Source organism: Arachis hypogaea, chromosome 15 (genome assembly GCF_003086295.3).
Source record: "Arachis hypogaea cultivar Tifrunner chromosome 15, arahy.Tifrunner.gnm2.J5K5, whole genome shotgun sequence".
NCBI classification, from domain to species: Eukaryota; Viridiplantae; Streptophyta; class Magnoliopsida; order Fabales; family Fabaceae; genus Arachis; species Arachis hypogaea.
In genome coordinates, this window is record NC_092050.1 from 50,564,051 (window position 1) to 50,571,174 (window position 7,124).

Consider the following 7,124-nt stretch of genomic DNA (forward strand, 5'->3'; position numbering starts at 1 on the left):
CAACTACCTAGATGAATGATGCATCATGCAATTCTAATTTTTATTCACTTGAATATAAAGCTTGCATGTAGTTAAATTAATTCACATTCTCAAGGAGTCATGTATATATATATAGCCAAGCCTTAGATAGTGATAAAGTGCTGTTACAATTGAGATGGGAGAGAAAAACATTTTAAAAACTTGCAAGACAATTAATGATTTAAGCAGAGATATATGTTAATGAGCTATTGAACCCTCACTGGATTTTGTGTTTACTTTCTAATCACTCAGTGTTTATTGGGTTAATCACTCTATTCTTCTTTTTATTCATTCTTTCTATAACTTTGTTCTTCATCTAACCAATCAACAATTATAGAATATAGACATACCAAAAATCATGAGGTCTTTAATTAAGGTTGTAATGGGCCAAGGTAAAGGTAAGGGTATATGTATAAGGCTAAGTGAGCTAATAAAGTGAATCCTTGATTAGTCTAAGATCTCACCTAACATACATATGTTGTAAAGCAAAGTTTCTTTACCTAATTTCCCATGTTTTCCTCACCTTTGATGTTACATGCTCATGCCTTAATGTTTATTTTCATCCCATGTGCATTGCCTTATTTTGCATTTGGGAGATTCTTTTGTGTCCCCTTTATTCAAGTATTGAAAAATAATAAATTTTATTTTATTTTATTTTTATTTTTATTTTTTTTATTGCACATGGTAATTTAATTTCTTTAACTTCACATGAGCATGTTTCCCAAAAATTCTTATTTTGAAACATCTTTATTCTTTTTCAACCTTCTACCCTTTTGTTTCTATCATCCATGTTCCCAATAGGTTTTTCCACATTTAAACAATTACACAATTTCTATCTTAAGCTAACCAAGGATTCAATTTGGAACTTCTTTATTTGTTTTCCCGCTTAAGGCTAGTAATGTAGTTATAAAACAAGAGGGGATTTAAAGGCTCAAGGGGGCTAACAAGGGTGATGTAAAAGGTAGGCTATTTTGGGATAAGTGAGCTAAAATCAAATAATGGCCTCAATCACTCTCTTGGTATGTATATACATTCTATAATCGGACATATAGATTAAAACAAAGTAAAAATCACCAGAATAAACAAGAAGGGCAGAACACACAGGAAAAATTATGGTTTGAATGTAACCATACAATTAAGCTCTAAACTCACAGGCTGTGTGTTCTCTAGCTCAAAAATCATTTATCAGTTATGTATGTCATGCAGGTTTAGTTAAAATTCCCATTATTCTCAATGTAAAACTTATATTGAATGGCTTTAAAGTTCTAGTGTTTCTCCTTGATGAAATGTTATTAACTAACTAACCTGTAATGCTATATATACAAGGTGTGGGTTGTTTTGATTCCGTTAAAGTCTCTAGTTTACTTCCTTTTTCTTTTCAATCTATTCCGAGTTATCTTATGCTAAAAAGGATAAACTATACTAATCAATCCACAATTTCTATAACTAGTAAGTTAGAATTGCAACTAAACTAAGTGGCTAAAATATGAACTAAAAATACAAAATGCAGAAATAGAGTATAAATACATAAAAAGTAGCAATGTATAAGTACTGAAAAATAAAGAGAAAAAATACAAGAAAATAGTCAAAATAAAGGAAAAAAGGTCTGTAGTGGTTCACCAAAATGATACGCCAGAGATGGCCACCTCCCCACACTTAAAATGAAGCATCGTCCCTGATGGTCACTCAAGCAGGGTGTGAAGGGGTGTCATCACCGGAAGGATGTGTGGCCGGAGTCTCTGTGGTGGCGGTCTGAGCATCTGGCTGCTGTAGAGGAGGTGCTGACTGGATAGGAATCTTAGAGTCTGCAGCCTGGATCTGATGTGGGATCTCCTGCTGGTGTGCTGCCTGCTGGGTGCCTGCCTGCGCTGCCTCTTGCTGTGGATGAGGCGCAGCCTCGGGCGCATCTGCCTCCTTCTCAGATGCCGCGGATGGTGTGTCAGGCTCGGAGGAGATGTCACCAGATCGTATCATCAGCTTCAGGTGCTCATAGCATCGCTTGTTGCGATGCTCCATCTGGTCAAGCCGTCGAAATAGGTGGTGCACTAGATGATAGATGGGCTCTGGGGCAGGTGGAGGTGCAGTGGTGGTGGCAGGTGTAGCTGTGGAGGAAGAGGGGCCGGCAGATGGTGTGGCAGTGTCACCAGGAGCAGTGAGGACTGGAGGTCTGTAGCCCAAGGCTAGAAAGTTCCTGCTGTGCGGGATAATCTTCTTGCATTCTGCAGCAGGTGGCCTATCATCAGCATCCTCCCAAGGCACGTCAGCTCGACGGCCTAGCTGTGTGATCAAATATGGAAAGGGAAGAGTGCCTTGGACGTGCACCCTGGCCATGTAGAACCGGATAAAGCGTGGCAGGTACAGGTCCTTACCCTTCATCACACACCATAGGAGGGTGATCATAGCGGCAGGTATATCTGTCTCGTGAGTACTCGACATAATGAAGTTGCTAAGTATCTGATGCCACAGCTGAGCCTCATCATTCAAGTAGGCCCGCTTGATTCCCTTGGGTATGGTGGTGTTCTGACCCATAATCCAAGGAACGGTCGAGTCAAGGGCTATCCGGGCCTTGACTGCATCCCAATCAAACTTCAGAAAGCGCATGTCTTCCTCAGCTTTCTGATAACCATCCGGTTGATCAGATTTAGGCAGAAGCTTCAAAATATCTTCAATTGCCTCTTCAGTGACCAGAATCTGCTTTCCCCTAATGTTCACTGCATCTAGGAAAGTCTTGAAGTAATTGCAGTAGAATTTCCTTACCCAAGATGCATTGACCTCAGACAGGTTTCTCTCCAGAAAGAACCAGCCTCTTTGTTTGATCTAATCAGAGGTGTATTGCTGCAGTTCTCCTGGGATCTTCAGAGTCCTCTCCAGGTATAGGTTCCTAGAGTTTGCAAACACCGGATACTTCAGCTCACAGTATCAGTTTGCAAACTTCACTGGGTCATTAGCAGGGAGCAGCTGGTCGGCCTTCTCCCGCGGGGTGAAGTTTTTCTCCCTCCAGGAGGCATCATGCATGAGATCTATGATAGACATAGATGATTCTCCTCTTTTACATTTGCCAGTGGTAGCCTTTCCTTTTCCCTTTCTCTGGGAATCTGACATCCTGAAAAATAGAAAACCAGGATATAGTAAAAATAGGAAAACAAATAGGCAAATAGTCAAAAGAAACACAAAGTGGCAAAGGAGAATTAGAATGAGGTAAATGAGTTAAGTAAATGTGCATTAAGGATTGTATAAGAGTTAAAAGTTCGAAAGGAAAAATTCACAATCCAAAATGTAATAGAAGGCATGTTAAGTAGGAAAAATTATCAGTATGCCATGGTTAGAGGGTTAAAAGAAAGTGAAAAACCAGAAAAAAGATTTTAAAAGGTTAGTTTGGTTAGAATTAAAAAAAAGATTTCAGGAAATTAGAATTAGTGAGTTAATGAAAAATGGGTTAAGGTAAGTGGCATAAGGATAAGTTTCTAAGTAACAAGCATTCATAATTAGAAGTGATAGGTAACTGATGAGGGGCAGAAGTTGGTGAATTAAAAATTATTAGAATAGTTACGTTGCAAGTATAGTTCTTAACTCACCGAAAATCTGCCTATCAATTTAGAAATATGTCACAGAGAGTTTAAATTAAAAATTACTGGGAGTTTAAGTCCCAGGTCGATCCCAACGAGTTGCAGAAAAGTGTGCTATTTTATTAATCAGATGTTCCAAGAAGTTGAGTTAAGTAGAGGGAAAATTAAAAAGAGGAAATTTAAATAATATGAATAAAAGCCTTCACTGGGAGTTGATTAGTTGGAATTTCTATTATTGATGGAATGATCTCAAGATTAATTTATAATTAATGGTTGTTTTGTTTAGTTATCCTTTACTAGGTAAAGGAAAGTCAAACAAGTTGGAATGCTAGATCTATTCACGAGTTGCAACCCACTTAGTTCAAAGGGATTGGTGTTAGTGATTAGATAACAATTCAACAGTTAACCCAATTACAATTTTTCTTTCAATCCTTCCAACTCAAGAGTTCCTTTCAATCAACTCCCCATCAAGTGAGGGAACTACTCACTCATTGCAAATAATAAATCCATAACACATGAAAGGGAATTAAAAGAAGACATGATTATTGGAATGGAGAAATAAATTAAAATAGAAGAAATAATCCTTGTATCAAATAATCATGAAAGTATTCAAATGACAAAATTGAACAAAGCAAAGAACATGGAAGAATAAAACCAAGTTAAGAGAACGAACTAGAATGACGAGGTCTTGATGAGGAAAAATAACTCTTCTCAATGTTCCAATGCTAAGATCAATTCAAAATTAAAATTCTAAAACCTAGAGAGAAAAACCTAGAGGAGAAAAAACTAGATCTAAAACTGTAAACTGTGTAGAATGAATGTTGTTGTTTATTTCTGCATATTCTCTGGCTCTAGTCTGCTATTTCGGGCCGAAAACTGGGTCGAAATAAGGTCCAAAATCGCCCCCAGCAAAGTCTGCAGATTATGCAGATCGCACATGTCACGCGATCGCGTCATCCATGCGGATGCGTCATTCGCGCTTTTCCTTGTCACGCGTTCGCGTCGTCCACGCTACCGCGTCGCCTGAGCTTTTCCAATCCGTGCGGCCGCGTCACTGCGATTCGCTCTCCTTCGCGCGGTCGCGTGAGCCATGCGACCGCGTCACTTCTCGCTGGTTATCTCCTCAAATTCTTGTGTTCCTTCCATTTTTGCTAGCTTCCTTTCCAATCTCCAACTCATTCATGCCTTATGAAGTCTGAAACACTCAACACACAGATCACGGCATCGAATGAAATAAAGAAGAATTAAAAATACATAACTAAAGTCTCTAGGAAGCAGTTTTCAAACATATTATAAATTCAGGAAGGGATTATAATTTCATGCTAACTTAATGAATAAGTGGGTAAGGATCATGATAAAACCACACAATTAAACACAATATAAACCATAAAATAGTGGTTTATCAACCTCCCCACACTTAAACATTGGCATGTCCTTATGCTTAATTGAAGGAGATAAGGAAATAAGTATGAACATGTAGAAACTCATGAAATGCAATGCAAGCCTATATATAAATAAATGCAACTATATGATTCTTGCCCACTTGATCAAAAGTAAATAAGCTCTTCAAAACAATTACAAATCAAATTCCACTAATTCTATCATTATACAATAAAACAGATAAAGGTGCAAGAAGATAGCTCATGAAAGCAGGGAACATGAAAATTCAAGCATTGAACCCTCACTGATAATGTATGTACGCTCTAATCTCTAGTGTATAGGGTAATCACTCTATCATTCTCTAATCATGCTTTCTAACTTTTGTTTTTCTCCTAACCAATCAACAACAGTTAATATACCACTGCAAACATCATGAGGTCTTTTCAAGGTTGTAATGGGGCTAAGGTACAGGTAGGGGTATACATTTGGTCAAGTGAGCTAATAAATTGAATCTTTAATTAATCCAAGCTTCAACCCAACCTATATATATATATATATATATATATATATATATATATATATATATATATATATATATATATATATATATATATATTCCTGCAGTAAGCAGAGGCTGTCTCAAATGAGCGGCTATTATTATATGAGCATTTATTTAGGAACGGAAAATCGTATCCGGGAAATCGGAATTACTCGTGACTGGATAAATGTCGGGATTGCAGGCAGCCAACCGACACATGAGCTCATGGCCTGCGCTAGGGCTAGACATGCATCATTCTTGTTTGCACATCATTCTCTGTTGCATTCTTTTCTATGTGTGATCTATTTCTTTATATTTGTCTGCTTGTACGCTATTTCTGTGTTTTATTTTCCTGTATTCTTTTGTTTGTGTTCTGCTTTCTGTTGTCTCTACTTTCTCTTTCTATCTTTATCCTCTATTTATTGCTTCGCTATATTATGTTATTCGTCTGCTAATCGACCCCAAATAAATGAAAGTAACTAATAACCCCGGCTCTACTAAGAACTCCCTAGTTCTTACCCCCTTCTCTCCCTTCCTCCCCTTCAGATGGAGACGGCCATGATATTCTATGAGTTCGAGGACCCTTATGTTTACGAGGATCCAGTGTACTATGGTTACTACATTTTGAGTGTGGAGCCTCGTATGAGACGTTACGTGTTACAAAATTTCCCTTTTCAACATCCTCTGTCTAGTCTACTTTTTGATCCTGACGCACCCTACAACTTTCCCTTGTCCTAGTTACTCCCTAATGCACCTGTACATCTTTTTTCTGACGGTCCTGGACACCCTATACCAGCTCAACCTTTGAATGTGGTGAAACCTGAGCCTATCATTTCTGGTGAGTCCGAGTTAGCTGGTGACTACGTACCTATGATACCACCAGAGTGGGACTTTTCCCCTGAGCCGATCCCTGACTTTCCACAGCCTTCTGAGCTGACACTACCGGATGATGGGGTAGCTCATATTTACGCGAACGGACCTGTGCTTGCGAATGGTTTTGTACATAGTGACAGCAGTGCTTCTGGTGGATCTGAGGGTATAGTTGTAGCTGCGGATGATGAGGAGGAGAAGGATCCTGAGATAGAGATAGAGCAGGATGAGAAGGTGGACGAGCCTCATGGCGATTCTCCGAACGGCCACGTGTAGAGATAGTTTGACAGCAGAAGGGGTATTCTTTTGATGACGCTCTAGTCTGGCATTATCTGATAGTTAGTCTCTTACTTGTGTTAGAACACCCGAGAGCTAGGAGCTATGTAGTGGTTAGGCTAGCCTGGGCGCCAGTTTAGCGGCTTTTTGTATAGGCCAGGCCCTAGGAGTGTCGTGTATTTATTAGCTACGTAGGTTGACGAGGACGTAAACTGACTTGATCTTGTGTAAATGCTACATGTTGTGTTATAGTGTACATGATGTATATTATCTGCTATATTTCTATATTTCTCTACGCTTGCTTTTATTGCTCTCAATGTATGCTTATTTATTTTACATTATTATCCGCAGCGAATAAAAAAAAAGTTACTCGTAAAATTGGCAACGTTCTAACAAGGAACAGGCTCATATATTAAGTAATAGTTAATAATTAGGAAGCACAAGTTGGTAACACTTAGCTTCTTGTATGACCATGG